The following is a 23387-nucleotide window of genomic DNA, read 5'->3' as shown; positions in this document are numbered from 1 at the left end:
ATGTAGCATCGTCATTTGACCACTATTGTCATAGCAAAATAATTATGCAGCACGTTTGAACGTTGCTTGATCGGTGGTTAGACTATTAGCTGGTCAAAATTAGGCTATATGAAAAGTACAATACTGTTAATATAACCGTGTTTTAATGTGAATTCTCAGCAACAAAAGGGTGATCAAATAAAGATCCCATAGATGTACAGTGTATGTGTGGTCAAAAGTAGTGCACTATATAGGGGACAGGGTGTCATTTGGGACACAGACTACATTACTTTGTGGGGAAAGAATCCGAACAGGGTCTCGGCATCAATTAATCATAAAACATAGAGGCTGGTGGGTTAGGTCACTCTGGCGCAGGCAACACCCCCCCCAGGAATCGCCAAAGCTTGTCATATATAGATATGTCTTACTGAATATGGCTGTACCAGTGGACTGCACACATCAGCTGTTTCCATGTCTGAGGTATTATTGAAGGGTGTGTGTTTGGGGGTTATTGTGTGTGTGTACAGTGTGTGTGTACAGTGTGTGCATGCATGCGTGTGTGTGTGTGTACTCGTTGACCTTTGTAAAGGTGGGTTTGAAGGCAGAGATGGGGCCTGCGATGTGGGCTGCGGTGCTACTGTATTGTACTTAAAGAGAACAATAAACAGGTTTACTGTAGGATAGGATGGGGAGGCAATGGTGGTGGTGGTGGTGTGGGTCACTGAGTTCCCATGTATAAATGTACTGGGACATGGTGTGATGAGGAGGGATTTGCTGCTCTGTAGGGGACCTCAGTGACTGCAGCTATTAAACCTTATTACCATATCTCATTTGGGACTGTTTATAGAGCAGATGCTGTACTTTTAAAAAAACCTGATAAAGTTTTGTTTCTGGAATGACATGCATTTCTCAAATTAGGTTAATCATGCAGTTTGATTCGTCGTTGAGTCATCGTGACATATTTCCAATCAATGACTTTGATATGGAACACCTCCCCATCTGTACTTCTCTGCAATTTGCCACTCTATAATTTATCCCTCTTTTTCTCCTATCCCTTATTCCCTCTGGTACCACTCATGGGAATGTTATTCCCCCGTCCAATTCTAATACGCTGAAGCACTTTATCTTTTTAACTCTCTCTCCTCTCTTTCCTTTCAACATATCATCCCTTCCGCCTTCTGTTCACTGCATGAAGAGGTATATAAAGCACCCTCCTTTTAAGGGGCCCCTTTCTTCCTTTCTTCCACTAAACTTTTGTGTTCTCCAGCCTTACTTAGACTAAATGTATCATCCTCCTCTCTCTGCCTTTCAGGGCCATGCAGCCAAAAGCCACCAAGAGGCTTGACTTAACCCCATAGAGTGCTTGGTTGTTGTCTGGGGCTCTCCCAAGGAGGGATGACAGTGGTGCTCAGTGGTGGAGCCTGAGTGGTGGCAGAAACGGACTGGCCATAGGGCAATTCTGGAAAATACCAGATGGGCTGGTCCATCTTTAGCTCAGTGGGTCGGTGATACATTTTTTAGGGGCTAATATTGAGGGTCTGCAAAGAAAAAATGGACTGGTGTGGGGTTTCAAGGAAATGCCGGGCCGGTTTCTGGTCACTGACTTTCCCTGGGTGGAGGGGTGGTGCAAGGGGGAAGCGAAAAGGCGAGCTGAAGGGTGGTGAGATGCATAAACAGGTTGTATCAAAATCAGTGTTGATGGGGGTTTTTTCACCCCAAGGTGTCAGGCCCTGGAGGGTGGAGGGTGAAATTACATCGGTTCTCTTCCAAATCTCAACCTCTACCCCAATGCCCTAGCTGTCATTAACATGCATGGCACCTGACACCATCAAAAATCTTTTGAGTAGTTTTGTCTAGGAATTGATGGAAGTTCATGGAATTCTCTGCTCCTTTGATTTCAAAATGACTTTTTGTTTAGATTTCTGTTGGTTAATTTGAAAGGTTTTTGTTGAGGTTGACTATTTGAAAATGGATGTATCAATAGGAAAATCAAAAGTTCCTTGTCGGTTTGTTGACAGGGTGCGTGTTTGTGTTGTTTATCCCCAACAAAGCACACAAAGCACATCGACGGGGCTGTTGTGGAACAGGTCAGAAGCTGGTATTTCTGTTTTTTATTTGTAGTAAATCTGCAAAAACATTTTTTTTAAAACTGTTTTTAGCTTTCTCATTATGAGGTATTGTGTGTAGATTGACGAGGATTTTTTAAATTTTTATAAATTTTAGAACAGAATGTGGAAAAAGGAAAGGGCTGAATACTTTCCAAATGCACTGTATATGTACATATCTACCTCATTTACCTTGTTCCCTACTCATCGACTCGGTACTGGTACCCTGTGCATATAGCCAAGTTATCGTTACTCATTGTGTACTTATTCCTTGTGTTATTATTTTATATTTACTTATTCCTTGAGTTGTTATTTTTTTTAATTGCTACTATTTCTCTTTTTTTATCTCTGTATTGTTGGCAAGGGCCCGTAAGGAAGCATTTCACTGTTAGTCTACACCTGTTGTTTACGAAGCATGTGACAAATAACATTTGATTTGATTTGAAACTGTAATGAGTTCAGTTGTAAGTAATTTAGAGTGTTTTTTGAGTGTTTGATTTCAGTTCGTCTCAGTCTGTTAGTTGAACACACTGACATTTTCACACTAGGCCTACTCTGAAACAAAGTTCTAATATGAAACAAAATGTCAAATATGGCAATAAAACTTGCCAAACCACATATTTCATTTTTACATTTCAGGTGGGCGACTGTCGTTCGAAGGCCTCCTCTTTATAACACACTTCCTAGCGAGAGCCACTTCTTGTGGCTGAAGAAAGCACAAATATGTTTACATATTTCCATGTTTCCCTGCCTGGAATAACAAAGACAGAGTTATTCTGAGGAAGACAAAGTGAGAGGATAAAACTGAATACGTTTTAGAGGAACCCGGATTTTAGGGAACGAAAGAGAGCGAGGGGGGACAGGGGGTGAGGGATGGAGGGAAGCTTTGAAAAAGTCCTAAAAAAGCTCAGCTAAAACAGACAAAATCTCAGTCCCTTTGAAACTGACAGCTTTTGAAGAGGCAGAAGTCAGGGCTGTGCGGCTGGTCCAGGGTGAGATGAGAGGTAGTGGGATCTCCAAATGTCATCTTTGCAGAACAGTGTGGGTCTGGATGAAAAGTTGGATGATATGAAGGCTTGAAACAACCGCAGTTTAAATAAACGCGTCAGCATTTTTCTTTCAAACGAGGTGACATCTTGTTTTCTTCTTCTTTTATGTACATTTTGGAGTGCCAGCCTTTTCTTGTCGCCTGGTTTATTTACTGTATCATTAGTATCCAGTGAAACAGTGGTGAAGTCTGTTTCAGCAAACCACTGAAAGCAGTGCATTGTTTGCTTGTTTGTTTAGCTGTGCTGCGCTGAGCCTTGCCACCTGGCAGTAGGTGTGGGTATGTAGGGGCATTACTGTTGCCGTCTGTCTGGCCTGCTGTGGGACATCACATGATAGACCCATTACTGAGAATCATCGTCCTCCCTTCAACTATTACATTTCTCTGTTTCAGCATTTTCTCCAAAGGAAACACAGAGCGAAAAATGACACTGAAAGTGATGAAGAGAACAAGGGATGAAGGGAACATGAAAGCCATAAAGAAAGAGAGAAAGACCAAGGGTAGGAAATGGAGAGGCAATAGAATGAGATACTGTCCAAGGGGAGGTAGAGAGAGACAGAGAGAGGGAGAGAGAGGCAGAAAGAGAGAGAGACAATGAGAGATAGATAGAGAGAGAGAGAAAGAAAGGACAAGATGGACAAGGACATCCATGGGTCCTGACAGAGGGAATGATAGGAGAATGAGAGCTGGACGGCCATGGGACAGAAATTAATGAGTTGTTTAATAAAGGAGCTACTGGGTCGTCCATCTGCAAGGATCCTCCCTTAGCCTTAACAAATGGGAGTCTGCATTTGAAACATTAAGATGGATGGGCCTCTTCTCTCTCTCCATATGATCAGCCATTCCGTTGCAATGATGTAACGCTGTTTTGTGCCGCGAGCATCTTCTGATGCAAGAAAAGACAGGGCTGAGGAAGACACACCCAAAAGAGAATACCAAGAGATGCACAGAGATAGTAAGAATGATGGGCCAGTCAGGAGGCTAGGAGAGAAATAGTGTGCAGAAGATACAGAGGAAAGAGACAGTAAGAATGATGGACCAGGCAGGAGGCTAGGATAGAAGCAGTGTGCATAAGAAACAGAGGAAAGAGACAGTAAGAAAGAGAAAGGAGCGGCAGGGAGAGAAAGAGGTCAAATAGAGTTTTGGTCGGATGTGGTGTAGGAAGGTTGCTCAATCTATAGGGAAAAACATAAGATGGACAGCAGTGTCTTGTCGTCAACCTCAAAGGACGACCATACAGTCAGGCTGAAAGTTAACTAGCCCAATCATCAACGATGGACAGTGTAATGGAAGTGATTTGGTGAACTGCGCTCGCGTGATTAGTAGCCTAACCTTTTCTTAGACCTGAAGACTTGTGTTAGCTCCTCAAGTTAATGCCTAGGCTTTAGCTTAGCATGCTAACAGACCCAGTTGGTCACACCAGTATGGACAACCAATGTGAATTGTGCCAACAAATCTGAACTAAATCATTTCAATAAATCTTGAAAGCCCCTTGAGATGACGGTGGCCGCAATAGAAAAGCTGAACCTCAACAGAGACGATGGGGTGGGTTATTCACACAGTGTACCCTAGTCCTATATGCAATGTACTCCTTTTGACCAGGGTCCTATGGGCTCTGGTCAAAAGTAGTGAACTATATAGGGAATAAGGTGCCACTTGGGACGCAGGCAGAGTATCAGAGCTGGTCTGTACTGGACTTGGCACAGGAAGGTGTGTAATCCCTTCAACAGGTGCCTTGGGACCAGAGAGACAGGCTTTGGGAGAATAGGAGGTTGTGAAGGGGAGATATGAGGAAAGAGGGAGAACACGGGGAAAGCGATACGAGGAGAGGGAAGAGAGGGAGAGTAGAAGGGTGTGGGGATTTGAGGAGGGAGGTATAAGCGAAAGGAAGGTGAAGAAATATGAGTTTGAGGAAGGAGAGCGAGTGAGCGAGAGGGAGGTGGGGGGAGAGGGAGTAGAGGGGTGAGGAGATTCTTCAGGAGCATCTATCGACTTACAACTCAAGAGATAGGTGTTGAGTTGCACCCGGCGATGCTACAAATGTAATATGGGAGACAGACGCTGTATCCCTGGCAATGTCGTCATAACTAATGTTGGAAGCTGGCAAGTTTGCATTTGCGGAACGATGTGCGTGAATATGTAATAATAGTATGGGTAATGGATGGAAACAAAACAATTTTTCTAAAAGATTCAACCTTTCTCTTTTTGAGTTATTATTAGTGTGTTGACTATCAAAGGCATTTTTGTCATACATTTTCTAGCTCTCCTTGGGTTCTAATGTCAGTGTGTTCCTGTTTGTTTTAGGAAGCATGTCAGCGGGTCAGTGATACCTTCTCTTCCTCTGTAGGCCAACCAACAAAATGACATTTATAACTGTGTCACTTGAGAATCACACCACCAAGCAAGCACAAAAATGCAAGCATGCATGTCAACACATACGCACAGACACAGACGCAGGCGCAGACGCAGGCGCAGACGCACACGCACACGCACACACACACACACACACACACACACACACACACACACACACACACACACACACACACACACACACACACACACACACACACACACACACACACCAAGATCGGTTTGACCTTGAAGTCATAGGCTACGTGTGTCAGATGTGTGGGTGTAGTATATAGTGTGAATTAACTGTGATAATACTCTAAATAGTAACTCTTAGATATATAGCGAGCACTACACCAGCTCAAGGCCTGAGGCAGAGGGAGCACTAATGTTCATTCGACTTAAGAAGCAGTCAGGCTTAAACTGCAGCTCCAAATGGCCACATCACAGCATTATAATAACTACGACAATGATAATTATTCCCCTAAATGTATACTGAACAAAAATATAAACGCAACATGCAACAATTTCAACAAATTTACTGTTAATGTTCATATAAGGAAATCAGTTTATTAGGCCCTAATCTATGGATTTCACTTGACTGGCCAGGGGCGCAGCCATTGGTGGGCATGGGAGGGCATAGCCCCACCCACTTGGGAGCCAGGCTTCAATCAGAATAAGTTCTTCCTCACAAAAGGTCTTTATTACAGGCGGAAATACTCCTCAGTTTCATCAGCTGTCCGGGTGGCTGGTCTCAGATGAACCCGCAGGTGAAGAAGCCGGATGTGGAGATCTGCCGTGGTTACACAGGGTCTGCGCTTGTGAGGCCGGTTGGACGTACTGCCAAATTCTCTAAAACGACGTTGGAGGTGGCTTATGGTAGAGAAAATAACATTAAATTCTCTGGCAACAGCTCTGGTGGACATTCCTGCAGTCAGCATGCCAATTCCACGCTTTTTCAAAACTTGAGACATCTGTGGTATTGTGTGGTGTGACAAAACTGCACATTTTAGAATGGACTTTTATTGTCCCCAGCACAAGGTGCACCTGTGTAATGATCATGCTGTTTAATCAGCTTCTTGATATGCCACACCCGTCAGGTGGATGGATTATCTTGGCAAAGGAGAAATGCTCACCAACAGGGATGTAAACAAATTTGTGCACAACATTTGTGAGAAATATGTTTTATGTGCGTACGGAAATGTCTTTACATGTTGTGTTTATATTTTTGTTCAGTACTAGTTGTTGTTGAACAGATTTAAAAGACTGCCGCTGGTTCTGGCTCGTGTCCATTTAGGGTAGGGGTGGGCAACTCCAGTCCTCGGGGGCCTGATTGGTGCCACACTCTTTCTCCATTCCTAGCAAACACAGCTGATTAATCAAATTGCATTCTAAACTGAAAATCACAATTAGGTGATTATTGGAGTCAAATGTGTTAGCTGGGGCTGGGGCAAAACTGGGACAACAATCAGGCCCCCAAGGACTGGAATTGCACACCCCTGATTTAGTGGGATATGCTATCTCTGTCTGTGTTGCCAAATGTACTACATTATAAAAACATTAAAGAGACGGCAGCGCTCACAAAGACGGAACACACACCCCTGAAATTGAAACGTCAACACCGGCCGGCTGGCCTGGACATCCATTCAGTCAGGGGTGCGTCCATTTAAGAGGGAGTGGAGTGTATTCACATATTAACAAATACAATAGGTTCTTGAAGGGCCCATTAACAAACCACTACTGTTAACTCTACGCTCCCTGTTCTGCCCCGGGACCCAGCCGCATTGCAGTTAAAATGGAAGTCTGTTCATAGGTGAAGGATGCCTTAAGTTGCTTGGTTGGGAAGGCCTGTATTATTACATCACACAATCAATTAGCTGTTACATGGGCTACGAGGGTGGTGTGTGTGTGTCTTTGTGTGTGCACGTCTCTCTCTCTCTCTGTGTGTGTGTGTGTGTGTGTGTGTGTGTGTGTGTGTGTGTGTGTGTGTGTGTGTGTGTGTGTGTGTGTGTGTGTGTGTGTGTGTATAGGCAGCGTGTGGGAGTCAGGGGGTAGCCACCATAGAGCAATTAAGACAAGCTAATGCACCGCCGCCCGTGCACATCGATCCACTATACTCTAATATCCCTCAGCAGTCCCAGTCATTAGTGTGTCCAAAATGGCACTATATGGGGAATTGGGTGCCATTTGGGATGCACCCATTAGATTTATTACAGGCGATCCAATAGCCAACCGCACCACAGTGTAATTACCTAAAGAAGCATTAATCGTTTGGGATATTTATTTAGTAGTGTATAGGTGGTGTTAGGTTTAAAAGTGTGTAGCAGATTTTGAAGTGGGGGGGTCATGAGTGTCTTTTTCAGATGCGCTCTATTGAGCGCATCTGAAAAAGTAAATAATTGTTGCTATCTCTCTCAGAAGAGATAGCAACCTTCACAAAATATCCCATTTCAGTTTCGGAGAAACTAAACAAAATGTTGGTTCATTTCATTCACACTTATTTGGGGGATTCCAGTCGACACATTTCCAACTTAATGGGCGACACACACACACACACACACACACACACACACACACACACACACACACACACACACACACACACACACACACACACACACACACACACACACACACACACACACACACACACGCCGTTGTCTTCTAATTGGGGAGTCAGGGGATTTGTCTCATAGTCTTTGAACAACTCTCTTCAGAATCATTCATGATTTGTGTGAACAAACAGAAACAATTAATCTTTTACCAAAAAGATAGAATAACCAACCCCTGCTGTTACATCTGAGAAAAGCCATAGAGGGATCGCTGGTTAAAATAATTTTGAAACTCACATAAAAGTTAATACTCCCAGCTTCAATTTAATCTTTTAAAATAGAATAGTAGCTGTCATTGCTCCAGTGACCTAATTTATCAGTCATGCATAGGCACAAATCTGTGCGTAAAACATGCGTGAGATCATTTCCACGCAAAGTGTGAGATTTATCAATATAAACGTTTGCTTGAGAGTGTGCATAAATTTACATTCCGCGCCCCCGAGGAAATTAATTAGCATAATAAAAAAATCCCCTAAAAATCTGTACATTTAAACTAGAGAAATATATTTTTTGCATTGGGTGCGTCTCAATCCCCTGCATCCACCTATGTCGCACTTCCGCATCTGAAGTGAAAGGTGACAGAGCTAGAGCTGTGTTTTGTCAGACCATGAAACATGCCGGAAACCGGTCTTCTAACAAAATCCTCTGTAGCTTCCGAACGGTTTGGCCTACATGGAAAGATGACACTCATATGAGCACGATGATGTTCTCCGCTTTGCTCTATGACCTTCACAAGTATCAGGAGACTCTGAAGTTGGTACAGCCGATCTGCCAGCTTCTGTCTGTATCGTCCGAAACGTTTGGGATACCCCCCTTAACGTTTTCATACGTACCAAAAAAACATTTTAAAAAATGTAATAAATAAAAATTACAAAAAAAAACAAGTGTGATCATTCTACAGTGGTCCCTGCAGCATACGCTCAAACCTGTGTGATTAGAACGCTTAATTAGAACGTCCGGTTTCGATTGACGCAAGTCAGCATTTGAGCTAGCCACACTGGTTTTTCACAGAAACATTTTGCTCAAACACCGTCCTTACAAAGTTATGTCCTGAATGTGACAAGTTCATTTTTGGATGCAATGTTCAGACATTCACAGAAGTAGCTACCACGTACACAATCATCCAAACCGGAAAATGTAGACTACATTAGTTCTAGCGCTAACTGAGGAAAGACTAAAGTAACACAAGCGGCCATATTTAGAGAATTCTCGGCTGACAGAAACCACAACATGAATTAGCTAATAGCAATTACTATTATAATTCATCACATCACAGGTGAACACAACATTGATCGTAATGACTGAGTAAAACACTTTCTAGAAATCGAAAGTATTCCGAGGATGGGTAGTTTGTGCGCTCCGCCATGTTTGTTTTTTCATGTCAACCAAAGATAATAAGAGGAGAGAAGATGAGTTTGATCTGTTTGCAGTATGCATGTTGAAGGGGGTGTGTCGTCTACGATCATTCACTTCCCTTCATTCACTTCCGGAAGTTTATTCGAAAGATGAGTGAACCATTCCTTCACCCCATTTTAACATCGTTGGTCTGATAGAATGCATTATATAATGTCAACAAACATGGCGCCACACATAGCTGGCAAATAGCTTAGCATTAGCTTATGGTACAGTACAACCTTCAAAAAAGTGAATTGCTTTGACACATTTTTTGCAGTATTACTTTAGTGCCTTGTTGCAAACAGGATGCATGTCTTGTAATATTTGTATTCTGTACAGACTTCCTTCTTTTCACTCTGTCAATAAGGTTATTATTGTGGAGCAACTACAATGTTGTTGATCCATCCTCAGTTTTCTTCTATCACAGCCATTAAACTCTGTAACTGTTTTAAAGTCGCGATTGGCCTCATGGTGAAATCCTAGAGGAGTTTCCTCCCTCTCCGGCAACTGAGTTAGGATCTTTGTAGTGACTGGGTGTATTGATACACCATTGAAAGTGAAATTAATAACTTCACCATGCTTAAAGGGATATTCAACATCTGCTTTTTTTTAAAAATGTTTACCCATCTACAAATTGGAAAACGGTCTTTGTGGTTGAATCTGTGTTTGAAATTCACTGCTCGGCTGAGGGATCTTACAGATAATTGTATGTGTGGGGTACAGAGATGAGGTAGTCAAAAAATATGACTATTATTACTATTATTGCTCACAGAGTGAGTCCATGCAACTTATTATGTGACTTGATAATCAAATGTTTACTCCTGAACTTATTTAGGCTTGCCATAACAAAGGGTTTGAATACTCAAGACATTTCAGCTTTTCGTTTTTAATTAATTACTTAAAATTTTTAAAAACATAATTCCACTTTATGGGGTATTGTGTGTAAAAAAAAACTATATTTAATCAATTTTAAAATCAGGCTGTAACACAACAAAATGTGGAAAAAGTCAAGGGGTGTTAATACTTTCTGAAGGCACTGTATGTTGCCCTAAAAGTTGTGCAAAGTTGGTAGAATCTTAATGAAAATTATTCACAGCTGTAATGGCTGCCAGAGATGCTTTCCGCAAGTTTTAACTCAGGGGGGTGGAGACTTATCCAATTATGAAAATGTGGAGTAGGTTGCATAGATTTATAGGACAAAATCACATTGAACTCCTTTTTAGATTTAATATTGAGGCAGCAAAATGAGAAAAACATTCAAGGGCGTGTAGACTTTCTATGTGCACTGTATGTTGAACGTTTGTGAAATTGTGAGAGTAATAATTAAATAATTTTTCTATTTCATTGTATTTCCATTGTGAATTCATGCAACATTTCTTTACAGGCTATATCATATAATTTGACCACATCAGTGCATTTGTTAAGATAATAATCCATATAATGTACAGTAGTTTGTTAAATTAGAGGCACGCGTGAAAGTGAAACCATTGTTGAAACACTATGAAAGACTGAGGTAATGGTCTCTTTTTAGAGACAGGTGGGACTTTTTTGCAGAAAGTACAGATTTGGTCATCAAATGTTGTTTCACAAAACCAATCTTATAGGATTTTAGCAAGGTTTTAGACCTACTTATGTAAATGTGATATTTCAACAACAAAAAAAGTATACATTTCTAAAATGTTCTAAAAACCATTTCCTTCTTTGTAATTATGGGGTACTGTGATGAGGTTAAAAAAAACTATTTAATACATTTTATAATAAGGCTGTAACTTAACAAAATGTGGAAAAAGTTAAAGGGTCAGAATACTTTCCGAATTGTCACGTCCTGACCAGCAGATGGAGCTGGTGTAGTAGTTTGGGGGTCAGGACGTGGCAGTCTGGTGTGTGTCTTGTGACTCCTGATCAGGAACAGCTGGGAATCGTTGTTCCTGATTGGGAGTCACATATGTAGGAGTTGTTTGTCACTGGGGTTTGTGGGTAATTGTTTCTTGTTTAGTGTGTTTGCACCTGACAGGACTGTTGGCTGTCAGTTTCCTTGTTTTGTTTGTTTGTTATAGTGTTCTTTCTAATTAAATTGAAAGATGAATACTAACTCCGCTGCATTTTGGTCCATTCCTGAAGACAGCCCTTACAGAATTACCCACCAACAAAGGACCAAGCAGCGGAAGAAGGCTGGCGAGGTAAGGGAGACCGGGAGGCACCCCCAAGAAATTTTTAGGGGGGGGCACAAGGGGAGTTTTGCGGGGCAAGAATGGAGCCCCAGGCCAGCTCCCCGCACTAGCATGGAGGTGCGTGTTCGCAATCTGGTACGCCCAGTACCAGCACCACGCACCAGGAGTCTAGTGTGTCAACCCAGCCTCGCCAGTCAACAGTCGTCATCAGAGCTGCCCGCCAGTCAACAGTCGTCGTCAGAGCTGCCCGCCAGTCAACAGTCGTCGTCAGAGCTGCCCGCCAGTCAACAGTCGTCGTCAGAGCTGCCCGCCAGTCAACAGTCGTCGTCAGAGCTGCCCGCCAGTCAACAGTCGTCGTCAGAGCTGCCCGCCAGTCAACAGTCGTCGTCAGAGCTGCCCGCCAGTCAACAGTCGTCGTCAGAGCTGCCCGCCAGTCAACAGTCGTCGTCAGAGCTGCCCGCCAGTCAACAGTCGTCGTCAGAGCTGCCCGCCAGTCAACATTCGTCGTCAGAGCTGCCCGCCAGTCAACAGTCGTCGTCAGAGCTGCCCGCCAGTCAACAGTCGTCGTCAGAGCTGCCCGCCAGTCAACAGTCGTCGTCAGAGCTGCCCGCCAGTCAACAGTCGTCGTCAGAGCTTCCCGCCAGTCAACAGTCGTCGTCAGAGCTTCCCGCCAGTCAACAGTCGTCGTCAGAGCTTCCCGCCAGTCAACAGTCGTCGTCAGAGCTGCCCGCCAGTCAACAGTCGTCGTCAGAGCTGCCCGCCAGTCAACAGTCGTCGTCAGAGCTGCCCGCCAGTCAACAGTCGTCGTCAGAGCTGCCCGCCAGTCAACAGTCGTCGTCAGAGCTGCCCGCCAGTCAACAGTCGTCGTCAGAGCTGCCCGCCAGTCAACAGTCGTCAGAGAGGTCAGACTGCGCTGAACTGCCGGAGCGGCCAGACTGCGCTGAACTGCCGGAGCGGCCAGACTGCGCTGAACTGCCGGAGCGGCCAGACTGCGCTGAACTGCCGGAGCGGCCAGACTGCCCTGAACTGCCGGAGCGGCCAGACTGCCCTGAACTGCCGGAGCGGCCAGACTGCCCTGAACTGCCGGAGCGGCCAGACTGCCCTGAACTGCCGGAGCGGCCAGACTGCCCTGAACTGCCGGAGCGGCCAGACTGCCCTGAACTGCCGGAGCGGCCAGACTGCCCTGAACTGCCGGAGCGGCCAGACTGCCCTGAACTGCCGGAGCGGCCAGACTGCCCTGAACTGCCGGAGCGGCCAGACTGCCCTGAACTGCCGGAGCGGCCAGACTGCCCTGAACTGCCCGGAGCGGCCAGACTGCCCTGAACTGCCCGGAGCGGCCAGACTGCCCTGAACTGCCGGAGCGGCCAGACTGCCCTGAACTGCCGGAGCGGCCAGACTGCCCTGAACTGCCGGAGCGGCCAGACTGCCCTGAACTGCCCCGAGCGGCCAGACTGCCCTGAACTGCCCCGAGCGGCCAGACTGCCCAGACTGCCCCGAGCGGCCAGACTGCCCCGAGCGGCCAGACTGCCCCGAGCGGCCAGACCGCCCAGACTGCCCCGAGCGGCCAGACCGCCCAGACTGCCCCGAGCGGCCAGACCGCCCAGACTGCCCCGAGCGGCCAGACCGCCCAGACTGCCCCGAGCGGCCAGACCGCCCAGACTGCCCCGAGCGGCCAGACCGCCCAGACTGCCCCGAGCGGCCAGACCGCCCAGACTGCCCCGAGCGGCCAGACCGCCCAGACTGCCTGGAACGGCCAGAGCCTGAGCCGCCTCCAGGATAGGTGGGTTGGGGAGGGAGGGTGTAGCACAGTGCCGTCGTTGACGGCAGCCACCCTCCCTTCCCTCCCTTATTGTTTAGGGTTACTGTTTTAGGGTTTTGTTGGGGATTTTGTTTGTTGGTGGTTTTTTGTTGTTGTGGTTAGGTGCATTCTGGGGTCTGCACCTTGAGGGGGGGGTACTGTCACGTCCTGACCAGCAGATGGAGCTGGTGTAGTAGTTTGGGGGTCAGGACGTGGCAGTCTGGTGTGTGTCTTGTGACTCCTGATCAGGAACAGCTGGGAATCGTTGTTCCTGATTGGGAGTCACATATGTAGGAGTTGTTTGTCACTGGGGTTTGTGGGTAATTGTTTCTTGTTTAGTGTGTTTGCACCTGACAGGACTGTTGGCTGTCAGTTTCCTTGTTTTGTTTGTTTGTTATAGTGTTCTTTCTAATTAAATTGAAAGATGAATACCAACTCCGCTGCATTTTGGTCCATTCCTGAAGACAGCCCTTACACGAATGCACTGTATATGGTCAAAATATATATGGTCAGTTGTGGCTTGACCAGTAAAAAATGTAATTACTTAGAGAGGACCATTAGGACAATTCAAGTTACTTTAGCTATGGCAAATATACTTAAAATGAGTAGGCAACACTCATCAATAGGCTATCCATCCTCAACAGTTCCCTCCTGTAGGCGTATAGGTCAACATTGCTGTTCTGCAGAATGAACGAGTCGTGCTATTGCTGTTCTGCAGAATGAACGAGTCGTGTGCTCCACCTGGCCACCTTGCCACCACATTCAACAGCGTCTTTTGCGCATCACATCACATACTGTAACCATAGTTGAACTCATTTTGGGATAGTGCTTTTATGGCGATGTGGGTGACGTCTATTGCTCCATTCGAATTTGGGAACCCATTGAAGGCAAAGAAACCCCTCTGACATCAACCTGTTGTGCGCTGGTGTATGGAAAGTGTACGTAACTGTTTGTTTTGCTGATTATTGCATCCAAAACCATTGTCTCATCAAAGGCTGTGAGATGCCGATCAGCGAACTCCAGCTGAAAAGTGCCCATTGCCATAACCCGCCGCTTGAAAGCACTTGGATGTGCACCGAAATGGCATGTGTTTGCCTTTTTTAAAGTAAGTTCGGACCCTTTACTCAGTACTTTGTTGAAGCACCTTTGGCAGCAATTACAGCCTCTAGTCTTCGTGGGTATGAAGATACAAGCTTGACACACCTTAATTTGAGGAGTTTCTCCCATTCTTCTCTGCAGATCCACTCAAGCTCTGTCAGGCTGGTTGTTGATCGTCGCTATTTTCAGGTTTCTCTGGAGATGTTCGATTGGGTTCAAGTCCGGGTTCTGGCTGGGCCACTCAAGGACATTCAAGGACTTGTCCCGAAGCCACTCCTGTGTTGTCTTGGCTGTGTGCTTAGGGTCACTGTCCTGTTGGAAGGTGAACCTTCGCCCCAATCTGAGGCCCTGAGTGCTCTGGAGCAGGTTTTCATCAAGGATCTCTCTGTACTTTGCTTCGTTCATCTTTCCCTCGATTCTGACTAGTCTCCCAGTCCCTGCCACTGAAAAACATCCCCACAGCATGATGCTGCCACCACCATGCTTCACCGTAGGGATGGTGCCAGGTTGCCTCCAGACGTGACGCTTGGCATTCAGGCCAAAGAGTTCAATCTTGGTTTCATCAGACCAGATAATCTTGTTTCTCATGATCTGAGAGTCTTTAGGTGCCTTTTGGCAAACTCCAAGCGGGCTGTCATGTGCCTTTTACTTAGGAGTGGCTTCCGCCTGGCCACTCTACCATAAAAGCCTGATTGGTGGAGTGCTGCAGAGATGGTTGTCCTTCTGGAAGGTTCTCCCATCTCTATAGAGGAACTCTGGAGCTCTGTCAGAGTGACCATCGGGTTCTTGGTCACCTCCCTGACCAAGGCCCTTCCCCCCGATTGCTCAGTTTGGCCGGGTGGTCAGCTCTAGGAGGAGTCTTGGTGGTTTCAAACTTCTTCCATTTAAGAATGATGGAGGCCACTGTGTTCTTGGGGACCTTCAATGCTGCAGACATTTTTTGGTACCCTTCCCCAGATCTGTGCCCAAGAACACAGATCTGAGCTCTACGGACAATTCCTTCGACCACATGGCTTGGTTTTTGCTCTGACATGCACTGTCAACTGCTGGAACTTAGTTGACAGTGCATAGGTGTGTATCTTTCCAAATCAAGTCCAATCAATTGAATTTACCACAGGTGGACTCCAATCAAGTTGTAGAAACATCTCAAGGATGATCAATGGAAACAGGATGCACCTGAGCTCAATGTCGAGTCTCATAGCAAAGGGTCTGAATAATTAAGGTATTTCTGTTTTTTATTTTGTATTAATTTGCAAGAATTTCAAAAAACCTGTTTTCACTTTGTCATTATGGGGTATTGTGTGTAGATTGATGAGGACAGTTTTTATTTAATCAATTTTAGAACAAGGCAGTACATTTTTGGGGGGAAAAAGTCAAGGGGTCTGAATAATTTCCGAACGTGCTGTATATGGTTAAAATATTTGGTATCTCTCCAACTTTCTCTTTCTCTCTCACACACTCTCCCTTTCTCTCAATCTCCATCTCTCTCTTTTTTTTTCTTTCTCTCTGCCATCTTCTTATGTCCTTAAACTACGCGTACTATTGCTCTTACTTTGTTCTCGGAAATAACAGATTAAACTCGAACAACACACACGCGCACATGTGCACACTCTTTTTGGAAGTCAAGAACATTGACATTGTCCCAGGAGAGTAACGGATACTATTCAGCCATATCGGCCCAAAGGTCGAGCTATTGATCAAGCTTTAAACCCGCTCACACCCTCTCATGCTTTTCACAGCCTGACGGTCAGAGGAAGGACTAGGGTTTGATATTACGCCCATACTGTCAGCAGCTAGCGAGTAAGGACCCGATAGTGCTCACTCTTAGATTATCGCGCCACTGTAGGCTATTTATTATGCCTGCTGTGTATCTCTCTCTCTGTGCCTGTCCATTGTGTTTTCTTCTGCTCTCTCTCTGCCTACACAGAGAGATGGAGGCATAGAGAAGACACATTTCTATTCACATTATAGGTCTGCCTATATAATGAGGAGGGTTCATGACCCTGTTGGTTCCCCTCGCGTCAGTAGTCACTGAGTCGATGTAGGATGAGGATTACTGTTGTGTTAAGATGTAGGATGGGTCCACGTCGCCTAGGGATGAGAGGAGAGGAGATGAGGGTGAAGAGGAGATGAGATGAGATGAGAGGAGAGCAAAAGTGTAGGGTCGGAGGGTTAATTCCAGGGTTGCAGTCAATTCCATATCAATTACAGTCAATTCCAAAAAGTGAACCAAACTCCAATTCAAATTCAAATGTTTCCTAATTGAAAAGCATTGAAGATAATTTAAATTTGATTGTACTTCCTGAATTGACTGGAAATTAAATGGAATTGACCCCAACTCGTGACTCTTTCCACACAATTACGGGTTGGTGAAAAGAGAAGAGTTGTCTAGGAGGTTATACTAACTGGCCAAAAGGCACGCCAGTGGAGGGACAACAATGCATTTGAAGGAGCCTACTTTTTAAAGACATCACGCTAGAGCAGAGAGACACGAGAGCTCAGTTCAGTTACTCACATAGTAATGTTGCCTGTTTCTCCCGAGGCACTTAGATGCCCACACTTTCACACGAGCTGTCTCTCTCTCATATCCTTCCACTAGCTCGCTCTCCCTCTCTTTTTTCATGTCTTCCCCTATTTCTCTCTATATATCTTAGTCTCACACATATGGGCAGAGGGGTTTTGAATGTGAACAAAAAGAGGGGACTAGTTCATCTGTAGCCAGGCTTCGCTAGAAGCTCTTCTACTAGTGAAAGAGACACATGATAAAGACTATCAGACTGAGGGCAAAAAAAGTATCATAATTGTGTTGGGTTGTAAGGACATTTGATGCAGCCAAACCTTTTAACCAGTACTTTCTCTTTGTCTCGTTCCTCTTATAGAGCATAGGCAGTGGGTAAGTGGACAGAACATAGACAAGGAACACCCGGGGCCTCATTTATCTCAAATACTATTTACGAATGGAATTTAGAATGTTCATACGCATAGAAAAGTGTGATTATAAAACAATCCAATGAGTGTCATACACACACCAGTAGGCGATCACCATTGATAAATGGCAATTGTTCTCAGCCTCAGTGCTCGTGCACAACCTTGGCTATTTGCATTTCAAAACGCCGCTAATTAAACAAGGTAATCCCAAGGAACTGACCAGGGATCAGAACAATGACAATATTTTGAAGTTGGCCACTGTTGTTACCATTCTGCTACCAACCTCTATTTACTGTTGCCGTGACCATAATGGAATATGCTCAGAATGCCAGCATTGGTTTTGAACCTGAAGTGGCCCTGCCAATAAACCACCTGAACTAAAATTGTAGGTGACAGGATGAGAGGGGGTAGAGAGAGGGGAGGAAGGGGGGTGGAGGCTTGGAGACAGACAGTGGGCATAATTAGGAGAGGCGTGTGAGGCTTGTAAGGTGGCAGCGCCCCAGAGAGAGGAATGGAAGTGAGGGAGGCCTCGGAGGAGAGGAGCTGATAAGCTAAACTGCTTCAGTGACGGCCCAGTTAATGCTGCTCTGAGCAGATAGATACAGTGTGATTGAGGTGCCATGCTGCTGGCATGGCTGAGTTTTCTCCTCATTGCTCTGCTCCTCCACATACAACCAGCACCAAATAAAATGCAAGAGTGCCACCTCCTCTTCTTTCCTCTCTTCTCCTCTCCTCCTCTGCCCCCTGTATTTCTGTCAATTGTACAACTGGAGTGGAAATCTGGGGAGCTGTGTAGTATTCTACAATACTACATTCCAGACAGGAGGCACCTCCTTTTCCCCTCTGCTCCTTCTCCAAATAGTTATTGGTTTGTTGTATGCAACTCTCATGTCCTTGGCTCCCTCTCTCTGATTTCTGTGACATATTTCCTCTCTCTTTTTAGCCTTGTTTATTTATTGCTCTTTATCTATTTGTCAAATGTCTTCTCAGGAGTTTCTCTTGAGCCTCTTGAAACAGCAGAGATTAAGAAATGATGTGACTGTCTGCCAGCCATGTTGGCAGTCACTTCTCTCTCTCTCTCTCTCTCTCTCTCTCTCTCTCTCTCTCTCTCTCTCTCAATCTATTATCATCTCTGTATCTCTCTCTCAATCCATTATCATGACTGTATCATTTGGCTCCTGCCCCCTCTGTTCCAGGTGGGTTAGATATAGGACCAGATGTACCTTGGCAGGGAGTCGCTGGCTTTACATTAAATAACATCAGGGTCGTATTCATTATTGCACTTCGTTTTGCAACGGAAAAACAAGCATTCCTTATAAGTTCAGGACGTCCCTCCCCATTTCCAACTGTTTTCTTCATTTTGGTATCTAGTGAATATGACCCTGGTTTTTATGTTACGTCGTTTCTGCTTTAGCTTTCTTTTTCTTTACTGGCCTAGTCATCCCCCTCCCCCCCTTGGTGTCCTCTCTTGGTGGTAGCCAGTCAGTCAGGTGACAAATGTGAATTCCTCCTGAACAGTTCCAGGTTCCCTGACAAGTCATTACCAGATACACTATTTCCGAATGTTCCCTCTCTCCGGTCTCTCCTCTCTTTCCTTTCAAATAGATAAATTCATATTTTCTATTAATAACCCCTGTTTAAGATGGTCATACCATGGCTCATTTAGCTATTTGATTTGGAATTGTAAGACCCCTATCAGTATATACAGTACCAGTCAAAAGTTTGGACACACTTACTCATTCAAGGGTTTTTACTTTATTTTTTATTATTTTCTACATTGTACAATAATTGTGAAGACATCAAAACTATGAAAAAGCACATACGGAATTATGTAGTAACAAAAAAATATATGTTATATTTTAGATTCTTCAAAGTAGCCACCCTTTGCCTTGATGACAGCTTTGCACACTGTTGGCATTCTCTTAACCAGCTTCACCTGGAATGCTTTTCCAACAGTCTTGAAGGAGTTCCCACATATGCTGAGCACTTGTTGGCTACCTTTCCTTCACTCTGCAGTCCAACTCATCCCAAACCATCTCAATTGGGTTGAGGTGAGGTGATTGTGGAGGCCAGGTTATCTGATGCAGCAGTCCATCACCCTCCTTCTTGGTCAAATAGCACATAGACAGCCTGGAGGTGTGTTGGGTCATTGTCCTGTTGAAAAACAAATGATAGTCCCACTAAGCGCAAACCAAATGGGATGGCGTATTGCTGCAGAATGCTGTGGTAGCCATGCTGGTTAACTCTTCCTTGAATTCTAAATAAATCACAGACAGTGTCACTAGCAAAGAACCCCCACACCATCACACCTCCTCCTCAATGCTTCACAGTGGGAACCACACATGCGGAGATCATCCATTCATCCGTGAAGCAGTGAGGAGGAGGTGTGATGGTGTGGGGGTGCTTTGCTAGTGACATTCTCTCAAAGGCACGTTGGTTGGAACCAAAAATCTCAAATTTGGACTCATCAGACCAAAGGACAGATTTCCACCGGTCTAATGTCCATTGCTCGTGTTCCTTGGCCCAAGCAAGTCTCTTCTTATTGGTGTCCTTTAGTAGTGGTTTCTTTGCAGCAATTCGACCATGAAGGCCTGATTCACGCAGTTTCCTCTGAACAGTTGATGTTGAGACGTGTCTGTTACTTGAACTTTGTGAAGCATTTATTTGGGCTGCAATTTCTGAGGCTGGTAACTCTAATGAACTTATCCTCTGCAGGTAACTCTGGGTCTTCCTTTCCTGTGGCGATCCACGAGAGAGAGTTTCATCATAGCGCTTGATGGTTTTTGCGACTGCACTTCAAGAAACTTTGAAAGTTCTTGAAATGTTCCGCATTAACTGACCTTCATGTCTTAAAGTAATGATGGACTGTCATTTCTCTTTGCTTATTTGATCTGTTCTTGCCATAATATGGACTTGGTCTTTTACCAAATAGGGCTATCTTCTGTACACCACCCCTACCTTGTAAAAACACAACTAATTGACTCAAATGCATTAAGAAGGAAATAAATTCCACAAATGAACTTTTAACCTGTTATGGCTAGGGGGCAGTATTTTCACGGCTGGATAAAAAACGTACCCGATTTAATCTGGTTACTACTCCTGCCCAGTAACTAAGCAAAACATTAGATTATGTCAGCAGAGTACCCAGCCAGAAATAATCAGACACCCATTTTTCAAGCTAGCATATAATGTCACAAAAACCCAGAAGACAGCTAAATGCAGCACTAACCTTTGATGATCTTCATCAGATGACACACCTAGGACATTATGTTATACAATACATGCATGTTTTGTTCAATCAAGTTCATATTTATATCAAAAACCAGCTTTTTACATTAGCATGTGACGTTCAGAACTAGCATACCCCCCGCAAACCTCCGGTGAATTTACTAAATTACTCACGATAAACGTTCACAAAAAACATAACAAATATTTTAAGAATTATAGATACAGAACTCCTTTGTGCAATCGAGGTGTCCGATTTTAAAATAGCTTTTCGGTGAAAGCACATTTTGCAATATTCTCAGTAGATAGCCCAGCCATCACGGCTAGCCATTTAGACACCGACCAAGTTTAGCCCTGACCAAACTCCGATTTACTATTACAAAAGTTTGATTACCTTTGTTGTCTTCGTCAGAATGCACTCCCAGGACTGCTACTTCAATAACAAATGTTGGTTTGGTCCAAAATAATCCATCATTATATCCAAATAGCGGCGTTTTGTTTGTGCGTTCCAAGACACTATCCGAAGTGTAAATAAGGGTCACGAGCATGGCGCAATTTGTGACAAAAAAATTCAAAATATTCCATTACCGTACTTCGAAGCATGTCAACCGCTGTTTAAAATCCATTTTTATGCAATTTTTCTCGTAAAAAAGCAATAATATTCCGACCGGGAATCTGCGTTTAGGTAAACAGAGGAAAGAAAACAAAGCATTCTGTTGACGCGGGCACGACTCTGAGTCTCACAGTACTGTAACCAGCCACTACCCAAACGCGCTACTTTTTTTCAGCCAGAGCCTGCAAAGCCACGATTCAGCTTTTTGCCGCCTTCTGAGAGCCCATTGGAGCCGTAGGAAGTGTCACGTAACAGCAGAGATCCTTTGTTTTGGATAGAGATGACAAAGAAGGCCAAGAAATGGTCAGACAGGGTACTTCCTGTACAGAATCTTCTCAGGTTTTGACCTGCCATTTGAGTTCTGTTATACTCACAGACACCATTCAAACAGTTTTAGAAACTTTGGAGTGTTTTCTATCCAAAGCCAATAATTATATGCATATTCTAGTTACTGGGCAGGAGTAGTAACCAGATTAAATCGGGTACGTTTTTTATCCAGCCGTGTCAATACTGCCCCCTAGCCCTAACAGGTTAACAAGGCACACCTGTTAATTGAAATGCATTCCAGGTGATTACCTCATGAAGCTGGTTGAGAGAATGCCATCAAGGCAAAGGTTGGCTACATTGAAGTATCTCAAATATAACATACATTTTGATTTGTTTAACACTTTTTTGGTTACTACATGATTCCATATGTTTTATTTCATAGTTTTGATGTCTACACTATTATTCTACAATGCAGAAAATAGTAAAAATAAATAAAAACTCTGGACTGAGTAAGTGTGTCCAAACCTTTGACTGGTACTGTATATAAATTGGCCTTTACTGCTATAGCCCATAGAAATGCATTGAATAACCCATTTATAAATGGCAAAACAGACAGTCGAAAAATAAATCATAAAGATTTTAAGTGTCTGTCCTATATCTAGGTGATAAGAAAGCTCAGGAATTATTCATTATTATTTTTTGACACATATATTAAACATATTTGCACAAAACGACTTCCATACTTCCATTCATTTTTTTTACCAGTACCGGGCTACGCCCAGAAGAGTCTCGTGACAATTGTGTGGATCATAGTTGGTTATTAGCCCATACTGTTCGGGCGCTACAGAAGTTGGCACATTGTAGCGACTTCAGACGAGTCCCATGGGACTTGTGGGTATCATAGAACAAAACGTAGAACACCATCGTGTATTAGTTTGTAGGCCAAACAGTTCTGACGCTACAGACATTTTCGTGAGAGGATCGATTTTCAGGACGTCTCCTGGTCTGACAAACAAAGCCATAGCTCTGCCACTTTCCACCGTAGGTGTGGAAGGCTGACATTGGTGGATGTGGTGGATTGAGACGCAGCCCACACAAAAAAACAGATATCTCTAGCTTAAACAGACGGGTGTTGGTGGGGATGTTTTGTATTATGTTAATTACTCAATTTTTGTTTTAAGAGACAGTATTTCCGATAACACTCAGACCATTCCATCACTGTCATGCAGGGCTTGACTTGGATTTAAATAGGTTCCGGTATTAATTTTGGGTGCCGGTATTGTTTATATTTTAGGTGCTCCTGTTATGTTATTCCACTGCTACTTGATTTGATTTGGTGGGTCTTGAGATGGGACGTTTGATTTGCCTTTATTGGTAATGACATCATGACATGTGATCTCCCCTATAAACATACATAATCTGGGATTATGGGTAAAAAGTTTAAACGATAAGGTCTTTCCAGTCTATGGTGATCCACTGGCAGTGAAGGATTTATGACAGTCAGTAGTGCTCTTCCTCTCTCCATCCCTCCATCCTCCCTTCATCCCACTGTCTTTCTTCCTCTCTCATCCCTCCCTCGTACATCCTCCCTCCATCTTTCTTCCTTCATTGCATCCCTCCATCCACCCATCTCTCTTACTTCCTCCCTCCATCTCCTTCCTTCCATCCCTCCCTCCCTCCCTCCATCCTTCCATCGCTCTTTGCTGCTTAGGCATTTTTTTCCTTCCCCTTCTCCTCCTGGATGACTGACTGACAGCTTGGCTGAGGCTTCATACATCCGCAGAACACTGCCTGTC

General features: G+C 44.4%; 1 protein-coding gene across 1 annotated transcript in view; it reads right to left on the bottom strand.

Annotated features, from left to right (window-relative positions):
• LOC106607439 (parvalbumin-7) overlaps positions 1-23387 on the bottom strand; it is a 49856-nt gene that overhangs the window by 12406 nt on the left and 14063 nt on the right. The window lies entirely within an intron of this gene.

Source organism: Salmo salar, chromosome 06 (genome assembly GCF_965601325.2).
Source record: "Salmo salar chromosome 06, fSalSal1, whole genome shotgun sequence".
NCBI classification, from domain to species: domain Eukaryota; kingdom Metazoa; phylum Chordata; class Actinopteri; order Salmoniformes; family Salmonidae; genus Salmo; species Salmo salar.
Note: the sequence above shows the minus strand (reverse complement) of the source record. Positions and strands in the feature narration are given on the sequence as shown.